Raw genomic sequence first — 22,766 nt, forward strand, 5'->3', positions numbered from 1 at the left:
GTGAATTTAACAGAGTTGCAATGGTGTATAACAGCATTCGGCAACCTTTCAGAAGTGGTGTGCCAAGTCTTCATTTATTCGCAGTAAGTTAAGGTTTCGCGTGCCAGTAATACATTTTACATTTACAGGGGCCGGCGGATGGAACCCCAGACTGGCAGTGGGCTGAGCGGACCAGTGGCTGAGACCCCAGGCCGGCAGCGGGCTGAGTGGCTCAGCCCGCTGCCGGTCTGAGTTCCCTCCACCGACCCCTGCCAGCCGGGGTCCCCATACTAATTTCCCCCTACCGTTACTCACGCCTTCTTGTCAACTGTTAGAAATGGGCCACTCTCATTACCACTACAAAAGTTATTTTTCCTCCCTTGGTATCCTGCTGTTAATTGAATGGTCTCGTTAGACTGACCTCACACTTGGTAAGGCAACTCCCATCTTTTCATGTATTTATACCTGCTCCTGTATTTTCCACTCCATGCATCCGATGAAGTGGGTTCTAGCCCACAAAAGCTTATGCCCAAATAAATTTGTTAGTCTCTAAGGTGCCACAAGGACTCCTCGTTGTTTTTACTTTCAGGTGGTGAGCTTAAAAAACTCCAGAGTGTGTGTTCCTTGAATACCTCAAGGAAAACACTGTCTCATTACCATGAAAATGGAGCTTGTCCTTTTTACAGACTAGTTGTTTAGATGCAAAACCGTATAGATTTTTAAATATTAACTTCATGTAGCAGATATAATTCCTATCATGTAGGCAAAGCACTGACTGTGCCACATTTTGACCCAGCTACATTGCGAGCTGTGGTAGATGATGAGGGACTAGAAACTTCTATTGGCAGTTTAGAAGCTGATGTGTCAGACAGTCATATATACCTATCAAGTTTATTATAATCCCACGACAGCAAAGTGCACCTTCATGTTTTTCTACTTCAGATCAGCACACTTCACTTGGCAAAACCCTTTTCAGAAATGCCAGGATTCATTAGTTAGCTCCATGTTTAGTATAAACTACTACTACCTTTTCTTGCCTTTAACCTGTGTGGATGCAGGTAGTAGTTGTCTTGGACAGCTAATTAAAATAATTGGTTACATCACATTCCTTCACAAACAGGTTTTTTTTTCTTTTGTTTCTTCTACTTTCCTAAGTGCATGCTGTAATATCTGATGCTCACAATTACCAGGAAGTTCCTTAAATCACTGAAACTTTATAGTGAGGTGCATATTTACCGATTTAATTAGTCATGTCTGGATTCTGTGACTATCCACTCAGCACTGACCAGTCTCCCAAAGCACTGCCTCAGCATTCAATGGGCTCAGTCTAAAACCTGGGATTGGTTCACTTGGGACAGTCTCTTCTTGGTTATTCCGAAGTCCTGGTGGGGAATTTGGAGGAAGGTTGCTGAACATTACACAACATATGCCTCTTTAAAAATTATTTTTCTCCTCTGAGTAAGTGTATGCGTGTGTGTGTGTGTGTGTGTGTGTGTGTCTGGTTCTTTTGTTTAATAAGCAAGGGGCTTGGTTGTAAATAGCGAGCATTAACCTAACACAGTCCCCCCTCAACTGCTGCAGTGACTGGGGCTTCTGGACTAAGCATATAGTCATAATGATAATGTATGTGGTGAGGATCTTTCCCAAAATGGAAAATAATCTGATTTTGAAATAATAGTAGCTGAAGAGTTCAATAAATACATGGAACTAGAAACTTCAAATGATTACTTTTGCCAGCATGGTGACTGATACTACACTAAATCCTTCTACGACACAGGGCTACAGGGCCCATGTACAAGGTCTTTTTCTTGTGCTGAAAGGGTTGGAGGCATCACCGAGCCTTAGTCAGTTGGCATTGAAGAGTTCATCGATAGTCCTCTGTAGGTCTGGAGTCATGTCAGGGAAAGTGTGTGTGGACTGTGGCAAGAATTTGTGAGGGTTTGATGTAAAGGGCTTCCCTGGAGGAGGAATGCTTGTTATTGTCAGCGTAATTGTCTTTCTGATAACACATTTCTTTTTTATCACTTTAATATGCACTAACTTAACTTGCAGCTTCCAATAAACACAGCTTCATTGCTCCAGTGTTGCCCTAGTATAGATTCCTAGAGTAGAGGTGAAGTAATGGTGATTAACACTTTTTATGGAGCAAAATAAACACCTTTGATTTATAAGCAGCTGAAGTAAAAGACACTTCATGGTTTTATGTTAAGTAGATAGTAATTACTATCAACAGTAATGAAATCGGACTGCAAAGTACTGAGGTCAGGACTTAGGAGTCTGGCAAAGACCTGAATTTTATTAATGGAGGCACTGAATATACTGTTTATTATTATAAATTATTTGAAGTAAGAATCAGTTCATCTCACTTTATATTCACACCTTTTTTTTCCTACTAGGCCTTTAAGACAATATTACTAAGAGTCAGTTTGACACATAAAACATTAACCTTCTGTCCTAATGGGCCACAAATGTGAAACTCTCACAAGGTGTCTTGTCACTGCAAATATTTACAGACAAACTACTTGATATTTTCACTTCCTGTCCTCAACTTTTGTGAAGTGCTGTTTCGTGCTATTATCTAGCTGCCTGCATTCCACTGCAAAGTTAGCTGCACACCAGTGGTGGGTGAAGTGATTCCCGTATAATTTGTGAAGTGGTGTAGAATCCTTCTGGATGAGAGGTGTGCTATATCAATGTAAGATAGCATTGAGTATATTTATTACAGTGAAATGTGCTAATAAATAGAGAAGGGTTCCAGGTGCGACATTCGGAACTAGAACTGGATTTTGAACACTTCAGAGCTCAGTCATACTTGGGTCTTTCAGTTTGATTCAGACTATTTTATTTATAAAAATCACTGATAAAGAAATAATGCATTTACAGGGATTAATTCAGTACTGCATATCCCAAACCATTGCATATAGCTACTTATTAGACTGTTAAAAGAGTGGGGTTGATATATTGTTTGTATTCACCCTGTCAAACTCCCCATCTTGAGCGTGACTATTAGACTGTTAAAAGAGTGGGGTTGATATATTGTTTGTATTCACCCTGTCAAACTCCCCATCTTGAGCGTGACTATTGGAGTTAGACAGCTCTCTAACACCACATTCTACAGGCCATTATCCTCTGATCCCACTGAGGATTACCTAAAGAAACTACACCATCTGCTAAAAAAACTCCCTGACAAAGCACAGGAACAAATCTGTACAGACACATGCCTAGAACCCCGACCAGGGACATTCTATTTGCTACCCAAGATCCATAAACCTGGAAATCCTGGACGCCCCATCATCTCAGGCATTGGCACCCTAACATCAGGCTTGTCTGGTTATGTGGACTCTCTCCTCAGACCCTACGCTACCAGCACTCCTAGCTATCTTCGAGATACTACTGACTTCCTGAGGAAACTAGAATCCATCGGTGATCTTCCAGAAAACACCATCCTGGCCACTATGGACGTAGAAGCCCTCTACACCAATATTCCACACACAGATGGACTACAAGCTATCAGGAACAGTATCCCCGATAATGTCACAGCTAACCTGGTGGCTGAACTCTGTGACTTTGTCCTCACCCACAACTATTTCACATTTGGGGACAATATATACCTTCAAGTCAGCGGCACTGCTATGGGTACCCGCATGGCCCCGCAGTATGCCAACATTTTTATGGCTGACTTAGAACAACGCTTCCTTAGCTCTCGTCCCCTAACGCCCCTACTCTACTTGCGCTACATTGATGACATCTTCATCATCTGGACCCATGGAAAAGAAGCCCTTGAGGAATTCCACCATGATTTCAATAATTTCCATCCCACCATCAACCTCAGCCTAGATCAATCCACACAAGCGGTCCATTTCCTGGACACTACTGTGCTAATAAGCGATGGTCACATAAATACCACCCTGTACCGGAAACCTACTGACCGCTACACTTACCTACATGCCTCCAGCTTCCATCCAGGACACACCACACGATCCATTGTCTACAGCCAAGCTCTAAGATATAACCGCATTTGCTCCAATCCCTCAGATAGAGACAAGCACCTACAAGATCTCTATCAAGCATTCTTAAAACTACAATACCCACCTGCTGAAGTGAAAAAACAGATTGACAGAGCCAGACGAGTACCCAGAAGTCACCTCCTACAAGACAGGGCCAACAAAGAAAATAACAGAACACCACTAGCTGTCACCTTCAGCCCCCAACTAAAACCTCTCCAGCGCATCATCAGAGATCTACAACCTATCCTGAAAGATGATCCTTTACTCTCACAGATCTTGGGAGACAGACCTGTCCTCGCTTACAGACAACCCCCCAACCTAAAGCAAATACTCACCAGCAACCACACATCACTGAACAAAAACACTGACCCAGGAACCTATCCTTGTAACAAAGCCCGATGCCAACTCTGTCCACATATCTATTCAAGTGACACCATCATAGGGCCTAATCACATCAGCTATACCATCAGTGGCTCGTTCACCTGCACATCTACCAATGTGATATATGCCATCATGTGCCAGCAATGCCCCTCTGCCATGTACATTGGCCAAACCGGACAGTCTCTACGCAAAAGAATTAATGGACACAAATCTGACATCAGGAATCATAATACTCAAAAACCAGTGGGAGAACACTTTAACCTGTCTGGCCAGTCTTTGACAGACCTGCGGGTGGCTATCTTAAAACAGAAAAACTTCAAAAACAGACTCCAACGAGAGACTGCTGAGCTGGAATTGATATGCAAACTAGACACAATCAACTCAGGGCTAAATAGGGATTGGGAATGGCTGAGCCATTACAAACATTGAATCTATCTCCCCTTGTAAGTATTTTCACACTTGCTTCTTATCAAACTGTCTGTACTGAACCATCTTGATTATCACTTCAAAAGTTTTTTTTCTCTTACTTAATTGGCCTCTCAGAGTTGGTAAGACAACTCCCACCTGTTCATGCTCTCTGTATGTGTGTGTATATATATCTCCTCAATATATGGTTCACTCTATATGCATCCGAAGAAGTGGGTTGTAGCCCACGAAAGCTTATGCTCTAATAAATTTGTTAGTCTCTAAGGTGCCACAAGTACTCCTGTTATTTTTGCGGATACAGACTAACACGGCTGCTACTCTGAAACTATTGAAGTTGTTTATCTATACAAAACTTTGTGGGGAGTGACTGGTTCTCAGGAGGTTCTAGAAGAGGTGACAATAAAAGACCCTTTGTTCTGGGACAACAACCCTGGATTGCAGTGAGCAAAACAAAACCTGCGTGCCACGGGCACAGAAGATCCTGGCCTCTGTTATTATTCAAACTTAGTAGACTACTTAGGCTTGATTTTGCACCATTGAATTCAGTGGGCACAGGACCTGTGCCCCTTTATAGCAGGGGTAGAGCCAAGTGTCAAAGTTCAGGTTTGGATCCACACTTTTTCAAAGTTAGGGTGCTGTTGGATCTAGAGTTCAGATTTGGGCCCATCTTGTAAATAAAAATATATGTTATAAAACATTGACTATAGATTGTATTCTTGAATTATTTTTTTACTGTACTGTCTAGGGTTGCCAGGTGTCCAGTTTTTGACTGGAATGCCCGGTCAAAAAGGGACCCTGGCGGCTCCGATCAGCACTGCGGACCGGGTCGTTAAAAGTCCGGTCAGCAGCACAGTGGGGTTAAGGCAGGCTCCCTGCCTGCCCTGGCTCCATGCAGCTTCCCCCTGGCTCCTAGGCATAGGGGCACTGCCCCCACCCCAAGCGCCAGCTCCGCAGCTCCCATTGGCCAGAAACCATAGCCAATGGGAGCTGTGGGGGCGGCGCCTGTGGACGGGGCAGCGCGCAGAGCTGCCTGGCCATGCATCCACATAGGAGCAGGAGGGGGGACATGCCGCTGCTTCCAGGAGCTGCTTGAGGTAAGCGCCACCCAGAGCCTGCACCGCTGACCCCCTCCCGTACCCCAATCCCCTGCCCCAGCCCTGATCCCCCTCCTACACCCTAAATCTCTTATCCCCAGCCCCACTCTAGAGCCCGCACCCCCAGCCGGAGCCCTCATCCCCCCTCCTACACCCCAAACCTCTCACCCCCTCCCGCACCCCAACTCCCTGAGCCAGCTCGGTGAAAATGAGTGAGTGAGTGAGTGAGGGTTTGGAGAGCAAGCGACAGAGGGAGGGGGGATGGAGTGCGCTGGGGCGGTGCCTCATAGAAGAAGTGGGGCCTCGGAGGAGGGCGGGGCAGGGGGCAGGGCAAGGGTGTTCGGTTTTGTGCAAGTAGAAAGTTGGCAACCCTAGTACTGTCTACTGTACCTGTATATTGTATAGAATGAATGTAAAGAGAAAAAGAATCAGTTTCATTAATATTAATAGTCATGGAGTTAGATAAATGCATTGATCTGGTTATTTGAAATAATACTATAAAGGGTCAGTAATAGTTTTCATATCACAGTCTCCTCCAATTAAGGGATTTTAAAAGTATTATTAGTAAGAAAGGTAAATCCTATGAATTCAGATATCACTTTTGTGCCTGCCAATCCATATTCTGTGCATAAGCAGATATGATTATTTAATTGGGCTGTGTCTATTATAAAGACTGCTCTTTGTTGTAATCAGTATTGAATATGCAACAGAAACAATTGACTAGGTGATGTAGATATATCTATTGAAGAATAAAAACTCAGATTTATATCTATATGGAAACCCCATTCCAGCGTTATTTTCCCACTGCACAGGGAAATAGTAGAACTGCTTACGTGGTAATTCTGCTTCCAGAAATCAATGTGATTTATTACTGAGCACAACAGCACATGCAATGGCTTTAATAGGCTTAGTAATAACCTTATTGCATTTTCTTTTTAATCATGTTTGTAGTCATTTGAGTATTTAATTACATTTCCAGAGATTTTAATATGAGTACCAATGTTAGCTTATTACATTTAAATGAACCTGAAAAACTCAGATCATCTCTTTCCTTGTGCAATTAAAATAAAATCTCACAGTTCTGACATCAGCTTTGACAATTATATCTCTACTGATTAAAGCTGTTTTCAGTATCACTGAGCATGTAAGTGTAGAACCTAATGAAAATGTACAATACATTGTAAAAATCTGAAAGGAGAACAGCATAAATCAAAAAAATAGGGATATTTTACAGTGTACTTCAGTTTTCATTCAGTAATATTTATCCATCTGATAGATACTAGGGAACATATTTGATATAACTCCATTGGAGTCGGAAGTCAGTGGAGTTATTCCGGATGAATCTCTTTGAGAGTGTCTAAAATTAAGGTTCCTTGATGGTTTATTTAATCATCAGAATGAGAGATTTTAATCATAGAGACAAGGTGGGTGAGGTAATATCTTTTTTGGACCAACTTCTGTTGGTGAGAGAGACAAGCTTTCAAGCTTACACAGCGCTCTTTTTCAGGTCCTGAATAAGCTTACACTGACCTGAAGAAGAGCTCTGCGTAATCTTGAAAGCTTGTCTCTCTTACCAACAGAAGTTGGCCCAGTAAAACATGTTACCTCACCCCCTTGTCTCTCTAATATCTTGGGACCAACACAGCTACAACAACACTGCACACAACAATGGAAGATTTTAATCCTCACACTTGTCAGGAATTCCTGTCTATTATTGTCTCTGTGTTTTTAAAAAGGTGCTTTTTTCTTTAGTTTAGGTTAATAAATGCACTATGGCTAAGCTCTAAACAAACAAATATGAATTCCACTGTTGATAGAAATACAAATTTCTGTTATTTGGACACTTCCAACTTTTCCAAAACAAAAATTCTCTCTAAGCTCTTGAATATGACCTTTGATTAGTCTTAGCCTTGAATACCTGAATATTAGGGACTGATGAACAGGTCTAAGTAAAATATGAACTGATCTGATACTCAATCTGAGTCTTAACCAAACCAATTTGAGGTTCAGAAAGGTATTTTATTGGTGTCCTTGCACTTCCTGGTTCTGGCTGCAGTCTGAAGCAGAAGTTCTATAATATATCAAAAATGTTTGTTCTCCTGATTCTAGAAGTTGGGTTAGTTAGGATAAAATCCAGATAGACATTCATATTTATCCAAATAGAACCTCATGAATCCTTTAGAGGTTCATGTAAACCTGCCATGAGACTTTGATTGTATTCTACTTGTGTATATGGACACTGATTTTTTTTATAGTCATCTTCACTATTTTAAAAAAAGCAATTGGAAAACCTAGGGCTGTTGGCTCAGCTGCTGTAAATTAATATATCTCCATTAAAATCAATGGAATTTACATCAGCTGAGAATCTGACCTAGAATGTCTAAGGGGAAAATATAGACCTCGAGCCATTTTTGAGTATGAAAAATGAATGTGTCATGGAAATGATAGTCAATGACCATAAAGTCTAATGGGACCCCTGGCAGTCAGTGATGAAAGCAGTGTTGGTGATAGACCATATGAAAGCTGGCTACTAGGCATAAATAAAAGATACCATAATAGATAGGCAAGAGGGGATAGATATGTAAGAAGACAAATGGATTTGTAAAGCAAAGTTTTAAATTAATAAAAGACAATAATAAAATGTAGTCAAGATTAAATTTTCTGATTATTTTAACACACACCGAGGCAATTCTGTCTTTCCTCAATACACCAGTGGTGTATGTGCTTTTACTGTTGCAGGTCAGATAAAATATTCAAGCATAATTTCAAGGGCTTCATGTATGTAATTGATACTGTACTGTAATAAAATGACTATTATGTGTGTATCCCACTGTCTCTCCTGAATAAAATCAGGATGGATCAACTGTGTGTCATAGGCCATATATGGCTAACTGCTGAAAGTAGGGTTACCATATTTCCACAATCAAAAAAGAGGACACGGGGGGGGGGAGCCCCACCCTAGCCCCGCCCCACCCCCATCCACTCCCTCCCACTTCCCACCCCCTGACTGTCCCCCTCAGAATCCCAACCCCCCCCGCTTCTTGTCCCCTGACTGCCCCCTGCTGAGAACCCCCCACCCTAACTGCCCCCCTAGGACCCTTCCTGTCCCCTGACTGCCCCGACCCTTATCCATTCGCATGGGTGGCAGGGTTGTAGAAATTTTGGTGGTGCCCAGAACCCCCCCTCCACCTGCCTAAGGCTCTTGGGTGGGGGGAGGAGGTCCGGGGTGCAGGCTCTGGGATAGAGTTTGGGTGCTGGGTGCAGACTCCGGGCTGGGGCAGGGGATGGGTGTGCAGGAGGGGGTGAGGGGTGCAGGCTCTGGGATGGAGTTTGGGGGTGGGAGGCGGTGCAAAGGGAGGGGTGCAGGCTTTGGGAGGGAGTTTGAGGGCAGGAGGGGGTGTGTGGGAAGGGGGCGGGGGGTTGGGAGGGAGTTTGGGGATAGGAGGGGATGCAGGGGTGAGGGCTGTGGGTCTGAGGATGGGGGGGTTCATGATGCAGGAGGGGGCTCAGGGATGGAGCAGAGGATTAGGGTGTGGGGGGATGAGGGCTCTGGCTGGGGATGAGGGGTTCATGATGCAGGAGGAGGCTCAGGGCTGGGGCAGAGGATTGGGATGAGGGGTTTGGGGCGTTGGAGAGGCTCAGAGCTAGGGTGGAAGGGCACGGTAAGGGCAGCCTGTCTTCCCATTAGTGGATGGGGGACGCTAGGACCCCGGGGCAGCAGACAGCAGTTGCTACTGGCTCTGGCAGTACAAGCAGGCAAGGGAGAGGCAGGCAGGCAGGGAGGGTGGGTCCACGGGGGGGGGGACGCACCGAGGGGGGGTGGCAGGTGGAGGCCGGGGACCCATCCAACACTCCCCCGCTCCCTGACTGCCCCCTCCGGACTCCCCGTACCATTCTGGCTCCACGTGTAGGCAAAACACACTGCCCGGTGGGTCAGTTTGTGTGTTACACAGGGCTGCAGGCAAAGGGAGTGGGGAGCAGGGGAGGGCTCTGGCTGCTGGAGGCCAATGGGAACGGCTCAATCGGCCCAGCCGCCCAATCAGCAGCCGCACTCTGCATGGAAGGGAGGGAGGGAGGCAAGGGAGAAAAAAACCCCGGACATTTTAACCTTGTTACCAATTCCTCCTGGACAGCTATTTAGAGACGCAAAAGCCGGACATGTCCGGGGAAATACGGACGGATGGTAACCCTAGCTGAAAGAGATTCTCATTTTCTGTAGGGTAAGTGATAGAGGCCTTATAGCACAGGAGGATCTGAGTTTGATCTCTGCTGCCACTGTGAAGTTCTGAATAGCCATTGTGTGCAGCATAGTGATATCCATGAAGTTAGAATTAACCATGGGTTTTATTACAGTATGATAATAACAACTGTTTGTAGGATTAGGGCCTAATCTATCAGGAAATAGCAGCCTTGCAACTAGTAAACTTCTGAAGGCAAGGGGCCCTGGCTACATGACAGATTTGAGCTATCTAGAGGTCAGGTCAACCTTTCCTGGTTACTATTTTCTTCTACCCTTATCCCAAAAAGAAAACTCTTCTCCATGGCTGAGAATTGTAGAACCTCCCAGGTGTAAGAGAGTTTATGCAAATGGATGTGGGGTTTTTTAATTATTCTCAATTGTTTTGTGTGCAGTAGTGGCCAAAGGTCCCAATCAGAGTTCAGGCTCCATTGTAGTAAGCACTGAGAGTATGTCTACACTTGGAGCTGGGGAGGGTGTGTGATTCCCAGTTTGAGGGGACATACTTGTGCTATCTCTCATTGAGCAAGTGCGCTAAAAATAGTAGGGTAGCTATGGCAGCCTGGGCAGCAGCTCAGGCTAGGCGCCCAAATACATGCCTACGGGGTTTGGATGGGTTTGTGCCAATGAGACATTTTTAATGACAATGTCCCAGTCCATTAAAAATAATGCTCTTGAAATATATATTTGCCACTTCTGCTCTCCTTATAGCGCAATTTAAATGTTTAAAAGGTCAGTGACACTTCAGATACATGTACGCACTACACAGGAGTTTTGTTTACCAAAAGGGTTTAGCCTTGTGAGTGGAATGTAGGTGGCTTCAAGGCTAGTTTGCATATTTGGCAGCAGGACCAAGTATGGGCATCAGGAAACACCCTTTAAAACAGCCTGTACTTTCCCGCAGAAATCACAGATGGCCTCATTTTTAAATAGACCGAGGACGCAAATTCCTTCGAAATAAACAGAAGAGCCAAATATAATGGTGTCTAGGAAACCAGACAGTCTATCATCAGGTGACACCCTCAGAGACAACACAAAATACCACCACACAACTGACCATAAATTATGGATTCAGTATTATAGAGTCAGTTCCCCCTACTGGATTAATCTGTTTCTATCCATGGAGTCACACTTTTATTTGTGTTGAATATTTAATGTATATTTTTGAAATCTTGTTTCTGATTTGCTTGTTTTTTGTGTTGTGGAATAGTTCTACTTAAGGGATGTAAATTATTAAGCAAAGATGTATTGTAAACACATTCTTAATCATTGGTTGCCACAGAGGGCTGGAATCTGCAAAGTGCATGTATAAGAGATCCTTGATAAAAGGCCAGTGAAGAGTACAAAAATTCTGTAACATAGAAGATACTGCATTATTTCACCAGTTGTGTATATGTGCGTGGTGTTCAAAACTCTTGCCCTTCTGCATTTCTTATCGGTACCATCCCACCCCTTCTCCCCCATCTCAGCCCAGCAGCATGGAGTCCATGACAAGTTTTAAAATAAGGTGAAATGCAGCTGTGTATAGGTGTACATACAGTTGCGTATAGATGTGGCACAGGACTCAGCTTCAGGTAACCAAAAAGGGTGAAAAACAAAGAAAAATAAACATATATTTCAGCTTGCCACTTCAGGTGCATGCACCTCTGGGAAGACTTTTTCTTGTAAAGAACAAAACAGCAAACAGAGTTTGTCTCGCTTCAGCTAGAGGGGACGGGACAATAGTTATTATATAAGAATCTTGTAAGCAGAATAATACTTTTGTATAAAATGGTTCCAGTTCCTCTGTGCTTCCTAACCCAGTTTCCTTTCTGGCTTCTTTATATCTCTGCTCTAATGACCTCTCAGTTAACTCCTCCCTGCCTACCTCACTGAGGGTGATGGATCCCCAAGTTCTTCATAATTCCTCAGTTAGCCCATCAGAAATACTGATAGGTTCTTCTCCTCAGCAAAACCAAAAAAAAAAAAAAGAAAGAAACACTGTAGGCCAAGCTGTTTTGGAAGTATAATGAGCCAAGAAAACTTTCAGAAAAGTTTGAAAAAGTCATTGACATTGACCTTTTTTAAATTCCGTGATAGTAGGATGAGATTTCTGATTATTTTTTCCACACTTCCCAGAAAAATTCTACAGCAGGATGACATGCAGCATATGAAACATCAGGGGTAGAAATTACTTTTTGGACAGGTTACAACAGGGTTTGCAAGTCCCTGTGTTTAATAGGAATATAGTTTTGACCTCAGCTATGCAGTGCTGGTACATTTTAATAAGAAATATTTGCAAGATAAACTGTTTCCTTTAAGAAGATGTTTTGTGAACAGCCACTCCTAGTAATGGATAAAAATTAAAACCTAGTGAAGCAAAAAGTTTAGACAGAAGAAATGACAGAACATTTTCACAAAGCTAAAACCATTCTGAGCTAAATCAGCTGGGAAGAAGAATTTAATCAGAAAGATATGAACGATAATTGGTAATCATTTAAGAACCTGAGTAGATGCCCAAAAATTCACAATCAAACAGTTGAAGAAGAACACTTTGCTGGTTAAAAAACTAACCTGGTTTGGAGGGGAATGAAGGTAGCTATAAAAATTTAAAAATAACGTTTAACAAATGGAAGAAAGGGGCAGTTGATAGTAATTAATATAAATCAGAAATTAGGAATTGTAGACATTTGAAAAGGAAAGCAAATGGTCACAGGAGAATTCTATGGCCAGAAGAGCTAAGGACAAGAAGAAGGAGTTTTTAAAATATATTAGAAATAAAAGAATCCTGACAATGGTATTGATCCATTACAGATGGAAATGGTAGAATTATCAATAATAATGCAGAAAAGGCAGACATGTTCAATAAATATTTCTTTTCTGTATTTGGAAAAAACCAGCTAATATAGTAATGATAGCACATTTTCCATTGCAACAGCATCTCTGGAGGATATTAAACAAGAGCTACTAAAGTTAGACATTTGAAAATCAGCAGATCCAGATAACTTATATGCAAGAGTTTTAAAAGAACTGGCTGAGGAGCAATTCTGGACCATTAATGTTGATTTTCAATAAGTCTTAGAGAGCTGGGGAAATTCAGAAAACTAGAAAAAAGCTAATGTTGTGCCAATTGTAAAAAAGTAAACAGGATAACGGGTAATTGTAAGCTTGTCAGCCTGATATCAATCCGTGGCAAGATAATGGAGGGCTGATATGAGACTCAATAAATAAAGAACTAAAGGAAGGTAATGTAATTAATATAAATCAACATGGGTTTCTAGAAAATAGATCCTGTCAAACTAACTTGATATTTGTATTAATTTACAAGTTTGGTTGATAAAGATAATAGTGTTGACATAAAATACTTAGACTTCTGTAAGGCTTTTGACTTGTGCCACATGATATTTTTATTAAAACCTAGAATGATATAAAATTCACATGGCACACATTAATAGATAAAAATTGGCTAAATGATAGGTCTCAAAATGTAATTGTAAGTGGGGAATTGTCTCCAGTGGGATTCCACAGGGACCAGTTCTTGTCCCTAGGCTATTTAACTCTTTTACCAATAACCTGGAAGAAAACATAAAGTCATCACTGATAAAGTTTGCAGATGACACAACAATTGGAGGAGTGGTAAATAATGAAGAAAACAGGTCACTGAATCAGAGTGATCTGGATTGCTTGGTAAACTGGAAATCAGTGACCGTGAAAAAGATTTGGGGTTGTGGTTGATAATCAGCTGACCATGAGCTCCCGGTGTCATGCTGTGGCCAAAAAAAGGCCAAAAAACCTGAGATCCTGGGATGCATAAACAGTAGGAATAGAGAGGTTATTTTACTTCTGTATTTGGCACTGGTGTGACCACGGCTGGAATACTGTGTCCAGTCCTGGTGTCCACAATCCAAAAAGGCTGTTGATAAATTGGAGAGGCTTTCATTGAAGTTGAAACTAGACAAATTCATACTGGAAATAAGATGTACATTTTTGACAGTGAGGGTAATTTTACCTTTGGAACAGTTTACCAAGGGCAGTGGTAGATTCTCCATTGGTGACAATTTTTAAATCCAGATTGAATGTTTTTCAAAAAGATCTGCTCTAGGAATTATTTTAGGGAAGTTCTATGAGCTGTGTTTTACAGGAGATCAGACTAGATGATCACAGTGGTCCCTTCTGGCCTTGGAATGTATGGAATCTCTGAATCTATGAAAGGTTTCAGAGTAGCAGCCGTGTTAGTCTGTATCCGCAAAAATAACAGGAGTACTTGTGGCACCTTAGAGACTAACAAATTTATTAGAGCATAAGCTTTCGTGGGCTACAACCCACTTCTTCGGATGCATCCGAAGAAGTGGGTTGTAGCCCACGAAAGCTTATGCTCTAATAAATTTGTTAGTCTCTAAGGTGCCACAAGTACTCCTGTTATTTTTTTGAATCTATTAAGCCAGTTGATACCCTATTGTGAAAGTGTTTGTTGCTGTAAATGAGCACAGGGGAAGAGACAAGGAAATATTACTAGAACAGAAGTAGGGAATGATAAGGGAAGGAAGAGTATTCTCTATGTGTGAAAACAGTGATTAAGAGACTATTGGAATAGAGAGAGGCCTGTGACTTTCAACACAGCAAGTAATGAGTGAGAATGAGAGAGATGACGAGGTAATTTGAGGGACCATGAGGGAGATGACACTGCAGGAGACAAAACAAGCAATAAGACAAATCAAACCAAAAAAGTATCTACAATCACAGCTGGGGCTGAGGAATTGAGCTGCCAAAAGATAACTCATGCTATTCAAACTTCTCAACTGGCAACTGTAATCCTGTGCTGGAGAATCAGAGCTCAATGTGCATGAATGGGTCAGAACACCATTCCACCTCCATCATCCATCCCAATCAGCTTTTGCCTCAGGCTCAAGCCAACTTCTTCCCCCATCCTCCTCCCTTCTAGCTCCCAAGTTCCTTTCTCATCTCAACCTATAGCTCGCATGTTTGTCTCAGTTCTCATCTGTTTGTAGTTTTCAGCATCCTACATAATTCAATGAAACACCTTTTAGAAAACAAATAAACATCAGAAAGACTATGCATTAACTGATATGTTACAGTAATGGTAACAGTTTCATCAGTTATTTGAAAGAGAAACCCAAATGCTGTAGCAAAGAGCTATGTATTTGGTTTAAATGCAAAGTTGTATAAGTGGCATATTTGGAGGGAGGCTACAGTAATATAACAGCAAGTGCCTCCTTTGTAAAACATTATATATATATTTAAAAACGTATCTGCTGTCCTGTGGCTTACGGGTGTTTTTCAGAAATGTTGAATATTTTTGTGTGTAGCAAATTAAAACTAGAGTTTTAATCTAGTGAGTTATTTACTTGTTCCCATAATATAAGAACTAGGGGCTACCAAATGAAATTAATGGGCAGCAGGTTTAAAACAAATAAAAGGAAGTTCTTCCTCTCACAGCGCACAGTCAACCTGTGGAACTCCTTGCCTAAAAGGGTTGTGAAGGCTAGGACTATAACAGGGTTTAAAAGAGAACTAGATAAATTCATGGAGGTTAGTCCATTAATGGCTGTTAGCCAGGATGGGTAAGGAATGGTGTCCCTAGCCTCTGTTTGTCAGAGGGTGGAGATGGATGGCAGGAGAGAGATCACTTGATCATTACCTGTTAGATTCACTCCCTCTGGGGCACCTGGCATTGGCCATTGTTGGTAGACAGGATACTGGGCTGGATGGACCTTTGGTCTGACCCAGTACGGCCATTCTTATGTTCTTATGACAAGAAAATAACATAGTGCACATTGTAAAAGTTCTGGGAATTATCAGAAACTACCTTAAAAGCATGTCAAATGGAATGGGAGTGGTAACTGAAAAATGACCCAGTGAATAGTAAATGCCTATGTGTCATGAACTGTGGGTATTTTGCTTTCAGTCCTCCCATAGGCTAAGGAGTATTCAGTAGGGTTTTCCATCTGTCTGCCTTCCACCAATTATCAGTCTCTGCACTGTATGTGCGGAGCTCAGCCAAAACACTTCAAGGCAGGAATGTTGGCAACAGAGCAATAATGGCCTAGATGGCACTGTGACAAATATGGCAATTTCCTGCGATGTCTTTTGGGAGATTTTACTGTATTGAGTTTAGGTATCATTCTGAGCTAGAGATGGTATGTAATTCCATCGGGGAGGGTGACCACAGCTCCTCCAGGAATTAGGAACAGTGAGGGGTGATTAGGCAAATTCACTCAGGTGGTAACACTTCCAGAGAGTTACCACCACTTGGAGAGAGGTTCGAATATACTGATTCAAACTGGATTCTCCAGAGACCAACAGATGAAGAAAGGACTTTTGAATAAATAACCTGAGTCTAAACTGACTCAGGGTCTTATTTGTGATCAAACAAACAGACAGAACCTTCTGTTCAAGGGAGGCCCCAATCCTTCCTGGGAAGGGTTGGAAGGACTTTGGCCTCCTGAGGCTACATAAGACTGATGGGTGACTTCTGGTAAGCTTTTAGCATGCATATAGGAACTTTTATTGTTTTTATGTTTTCTCTGTAAAGCTTTCACCTTGGGAATAAATGTACTTGCTGATAAAGGGCTATGTGATGACTTATAACTGCTGGCAATTACGCTGTTCATAAAACTTCAAAGAGAAAGCAAAGCACAGATGCTGGCCTGTTTAGGCAGTCTAGCTTGCTGGGAAAAACACTGAATAGGTAGGGAATTGCACAGCCTGGAAAAACCCTGGTTAGGAGGTAGAGATACAAAAAGGTGACAGCTGAGGAGCTGGGAGCGTAGAGGGGTGCCCTCAAAAAAACATGGAGGGGGAATACAGGTGAAGTTGTCCTGAACTGTGACAGGAACAATCTTTTTCTTTATTTTTTAAGAAAGATTTAAGCTAACATTGAGGCTGTGCTGTGGCGTGAGCAGGAATTGGGATGAAGAGGTGGAGAGCCAAAATATTTGTGCTTCCTGAGGTTTGTGTGGCCAGAAGTGCTCTGCATTTCAAAGTAGATGTGGCTGAGGGGAAGGGGATGAACTTTGCCTCCTTCTACTAGCACCCTGCGGATTAGAGCAAGTGGGAGCAAGCAATGCACCTTCTGAAAATGGTTCAATATTTGCTGCTTCTGTGCATCCTTCCCCTACAGTCCCAGAAGCATTGTGCCTACCACCTCAGCATTCTACAATTGCCTGAAGCAAGTGCTGTGCAACTCCTTCCACTCCCTGCTGCTATGGGTTGAAATGCCAAATTCTGGCCCTTATATTTTAAACAGGTATTTTAATCCTCTGTTATATTTAGGCCTTCTCTACACTAGAAAGTTTTTGCCAGTATAGCTATGCAGGTAGATCAGTACCAGCAAACGCTCCAAATGGAGACACGGCTTATACTTCAAATAAAATAAGCTTGCCAGCAAGAGGACTTTTTTGCTCTTACTGTGTCTACATTGGAGCTTTTGCTGGCATAGCAATGTCAGTTAAGGATGATTTTTCACACTCCTAACCAATGTACTTCTGCGAGTAAAACTTAAGTGTAGGCAAGGCCTTAGTCCAATTGTCCTAATATCATCAAGAATATCAGTTCATTTGTTCATGGGCATTGCCAGCAAAAAGTGGTGTGTGTTAACGTGCGTGAGTGGCCGCAGGTGTCCACATCTGACCGAGGAAACCAAATTTGGTGAAGATTTCCATTTAAAGTTTCTAAGCTGTTTAATTATCTTCCAGTTGTGAACAATACCTTGAGGTGGTGGTTTGGATATTCTTGATGATCACTTGTAGCTAGAGGTAAGATAATGTGCTAAAGTAAAGGTTGGTCTACAGGAGCACACTCAGAGAAGTTAAAATGAATTAACTTAAGGTGTGACATGAAAGTGCATTAGTTAAAGCACATTAAACCCCTGCATGGATGTTTTCATTCAAAAGAAAAGTGGCCTTAGTTCACTGTAGCTTATATTATTAGAGCATGCACCCAGAGATATCATGTGCTTCAACTAACGTGCTCTCACTTCACATCTTTAGTTAATTTGTCTTAATTTTCCCCCGCAGACATGCCAGAAGGGGCAGAGAAATGCAGCTTTGCAGAGACTTCTACAGTTTCTTTCTCTCAGCCCTGGTCTACTCTACAGAGTTAGGTCGATGCAGGCTGTTTATGTCGATCTAACTCTGTAAGCGTCTACACTAAGGGCTTGGCTACGCTTGCAAGCTAGAGCGCATTAAATCAGCCTTGCGCACCCTAACTTCTGAGGTGTCCAGGCTGGCAAGGCACTTAGAGCGCCTGGACTCTGCAACTGGAGCGCTCCTGGTAATCCACCCCCACGCGAAGCATAAAGCTTGCTGCGTCCCGGCTGAAACACCTGGGTGTCAGTGTGGATGTCGTGTTGCATTACTGCGCTGTGATTGGCCTCCAGAAACGTCCCATAATCCCCTGAAGTCAAGTGGCCACTCTTCTCACTGTTTTGAACTCGGCTGCAGGCATGCAGATATCCCCTGTCAAAGCTCTATTTCTGACAGCCGGCATGCTTATCTGCTCCAGGACACAAAGCAAACCATTACTGTGGAATGCTGCTGCTGCTGAGGCACGCGTGTGTGCATGTGTGTGTGTGAGGGAGAGGTGGGAGTGGGGGGTCTGTTGCTGTCTGAACTTACAAGACAGCATGCTGACACACTCTCTGCCAACCAGAACACACTGTCTCTGCCGCCATGTACACACAACACACTCCCTGTCACACTCCACCCTCCCCCTCATTTGAAAAGCACGCTGCAGCCACTTGCACGCTGGGATAGCTACCACAATGCACTGCTCTCTGTGGTGTTGCAGGAGCTGCTAATATGGCCATGCCACTGTGCTTGCAGCTGACAGTGTAAACACATGGCAGCGTTTTCCCTGCTGCGGTCTCCGAAGGCTGGTTTAACTCCCAGCGCTCTACATCTGCAAGTGTAGCCAAGCCCTAAAATGTCACTCCCGCTATGCTGATTTAATAACTCCACCTCCGCGAGAGGCGTAGCACTTAGGTTGACGTAGTTAGATCAACACAGTGTCAGTGTAGACACTTCATTGCTTATATCGATTGTTGTTGGCTTTCAGAAGCCATCCCACAATGCCCCATACAGACAGTTAAATCACGGTGAGGATGTACACGGCCGACACAAGAAGCATAGTGTGGACATTCAAAAGCAATTTAATTTCTGCAATGGCTGTATGTCGACATAATTTAGGTTCACATAATTTTGTAGTGTCGACATACCCTCAGTGCTGACAGGATGAAGAGGGAGTTAATTGAAATCAGGTTTTATTTTTGGTGAATTCAAACAATAGGCAGCTTCTCTAAGGGCTTGTCTACAAGGGGACAGTCAGAAAAGTTAAACCATATTAACTAAAAGTGTGAAATTAAAGTACATGAGTTAGGCTGCTAAGTCTGTGTCTATGCTACAGAGACTTTACCAGCATAGCTGTATCAGCATAGTTATGGTTGCATAACCCCTAGTATAGACACAGCCTACACTGAAGAAACGGGTTTTTCCGTCAGTGTAGGAACACTTCTCCCCGAACAAACTTGCTATGTCATTGCAAGCATTCTTCTATCAACATAGCTGCATCTGCACTGGGGGTTAGGTCAGCATAGCTATGTCGGTCAGGGGGTTGGTTTTTTCATGCCCCTGACCAACGCAGCTATGCTGACCTAACTTTTAAGTGTTGACCTACCCTAAGCTAAGCAAACTAAGGCCATTTTACTTCTGAATGAAAGCATCCACACTGGGGTATAGTGCAGTTTAACTAATGCACTTTACATTCATACCTTTATTTAATTCAGCATAACTTTCCTTAGTGTCCACATGTGCACAAGCCCTATGGGCCTGATAGTTTTGCCATTGGCTCCAATAGAAGCAGTAGCGAGCCCTAAGAGACAAGTACAAGCAAATGCAGGACAGTTTCTTGGTCTTCAGGCTCCTGGCACATTCCTAGTATAGCCCTTGGTCCAGCAAATGTTTGTACTTCTGTTATAAATACAAACAATGGAAATAGAATAAATAGTAATTAGAGATGCTGGGGGAGTAGGGAAGGGGAATTAGATTAATAATATTTTAGTATGAATCCTGGTTTATTCTTCTAGGACGTTTCAAGTTTGAGGAATACTGAGGAACAGTGTGGCCGTACCACTTATTTCACCTTGATATTTTTCATGTTGTTTTGCTGGCAGTTGTGCTATGTTTTTTGCTGCCCCAAGCACGGCAGGCAGGCGGCTTTCGGCGGTGTGCCTGCGGGCGGTCCGCTGGTCACGCGGATTCGGCGGCATGCCTGCGGGAGGTCCACTGATGCCGCGCCATTGGTGTCCCTGCCGCCGAAGCCGCGGGACCGGCAGACCTCCCGCAGGCATGCCGTCGAAAGCAGCCTGCCTGCCGCCCTCACAGCGACTGGCAGGCCACCCCCCGTGGCTTCCCGCCCCAGGCACGCGCTTGCTGCACTGGTGCCTGGAGCTGCCCCTGGCTGAAAAGTTGCAATGAATTAATGCAGTTTTTGGACAGAAATTTAAGGCAGTACTCTGACCTAAGACTGTTCTATGAGCCTCAGGCATGGTTGCTTAATTTTTCAGGTTGCTGTTCATTTTCCTCAAAGAGTAAATCACAAAACCAGTTTATTGATAAAATACTGAAAGAGCTATTTCACCACTAGCTCTCATAATCACTACATGCTTTCTCACTCTTTGCTGATAACACCCTAGGTTCCCAATTAAGCCAAAGAAAGATAATATTTGATTGTGTTGTGTGATCTTTAGCAGATCTTTGTGTAAAGGGGAGGCTTATTTTAAAGAAGTCAAAAATAAATTTCATATAATTATACAAACAAGTGTCTCTGCTTTCAGTTGTTTGAGAAAATAATTGGTCTTTGAGACAGAGAAATGCTTGAAGACTCTGCTAAATAGGTTGCAGCTGAGCATGCTTCTTTGTTCACTTTGTTGTTTTATATGAAATGATAGGCACAATGTGATGTTAGCCACTGAGTTTGATATATAATGTATATGGATGTTACTGGGAGCATGGCTTCATGGGATATGAGACCACTTGTTGAAAGGAATTAGACTCGTGCTTTATTATTCTTGCTTTAACAGGAAGGAAAATGTCAAAGTAGCAGAAACTCTGGCTGCTAAGATATTAACAATACATTGTACAATCTGTTGTACATTTCACAATAAAGTTAAACTTCTCTATATGTCAATCATGCAACTACAGTGCAGTGTGTTTTAAGTGTTAAGTGGAGTATTTTCATGAGTCTCAAGAGCAAGTTTCAGTTTTTGAACTCCATACTCTTATTTAGAGATCCATTCATTAGTCCCCTTCCTTCTTCTTCATAGCCTTCCTCGCCTTTCACCTCAAAAGTAATGTCAAAGAAAAATCTGCAGGGAAGCAGTGCTGTAGTCCACAATAGACTAGTGTAATTGTCATTGTACAATGCTGTTGAAATGTCTGCTCAGAGAAGGACAGTCCAGCTAAAGAACCTATGGTAGCATTTCCAACATGATGGCATTCTACCCTTGTTTGACTGTGCCTTAATAAACTATTAATCCCAGATAAATTATTATTCATGCATTATCTGGAAGGAAGAATGTTCTTGTGATTAGGACACAGGGCTAGAAGTCAGGAAAACTGACTGGTTCTATAGCTATCTGTGCCAAAATCTTCTGTGTCACCTTGAGCAAGTACTTTATTTCCTCATCTGTAAAATGGATCTACAACTACCTACTTATTTCACAGAGTGGCTGACTTAATCAAATACTGTCTGTAAAGCATGCCATTTCCAACCACCTTGGCGGATGATGGTTGATGCTGTACATGTTCCTTTTATGCAGAATGCCCAGCAACTAATCCTGTCATTCCAAAACTAAACTGGTTATGACACAAAATCATAGAATATCAGGATTAGAAGGGACCTCAGGAGGTCATCTAGTCCAACCCCCTGCTCAAAGCAGGACCAGTCCCCAGACAGATTTTTGCCCCAGATCCCTAAATAGCCCCCTCAAGGATTGAACTCACAACGCTGGGTTTAGCAGGCCAATGCTCAAACCACTGAGCTATCCCTCCCCCCAAAGGGGGCCTTTGAGGCTCCCAGCAGGTCTTGAGGACCAAGGAAGTAGCATGGGCTTACCGCCGTCCCTGGGTGGGCTCAAACCACCATCCTTTCAGTTAACAGCTGAACACGCTGACCCATTGTGCCACAGAGACACGGCTTGAGTGTTAAAGTATAACTAATTTATGCATATTTTGTTTCCATAGCTGGATTTCTTCCTTTCTCTTTTATTTATTATTATGTATTTCTAAAATCTTTGTGAGGTTGTTAGTATGGACTTTTCCTTTTTCCTTGTGAAATATTACATATGCATACTCTGCTATGGGAGAATTGATTATAGTGACCCTCAGAGCCATGGTGTATATGAAGGTTACTATAGTGTTATTTTTTAACAGGTATCCTTAATAGTTTTCGGTTTAATCTATTTAAAGCATCACATCATGATAGTTCTTGGCCTCGGAGTTTCATTTTTATAGCACTGCTGAAGCTGATGGCATACTGGCACTGGTCCTGCCTTTTCAGGTCCTTATTCCACCATAGCATTATTATACAATTTTCAGGATATCATTTTGGACACTGAGATGAGCTTTTTGTTGTATTAGAAAAGAA

At 42.7% G+C, this 22,766-nt stretch overlaps 1 protein-coding gene and 1 non-coding gene across 6 annotated transcripts in view; one reads left to right on the forward strand and one right to left on the reverse strand.

Moving 5' to 3' along the window:
* The window catches only part of KCNQ5 (potassium voltage-gated channel subfamily Q member 5), a 509,367-nt gene that overhangs the window by 269,724 nt on the left and 216,877 nt on the right, over positions 1-22,766 (forward strand). The window lies entirely within an intron of this gene.
* On the reverse strand, positions 22,239-22,312 carry TRNAN-GUU (transfer RNA asparagine (anticodon GUU)). The gene has a single exon. It is a non-coding gene; the product is annotated as a tRNA-Asn (tRNA).

The sequence above is a fragment of the Emys orbicularis genome, chromosome 3, assembly GCF_028017835.1.
Source record: "Emys orbicularis isolate rEmyOrb1 chromosome 3, rEmyOrb1.hap1, whole genome shotgun sequence".
Classification (NCBI taxonomy): domain Eukaryota; kingdom Metazoa; phylum Chordata; order Testudines; family Emydidae; genus Emys; species Emys orbicularis.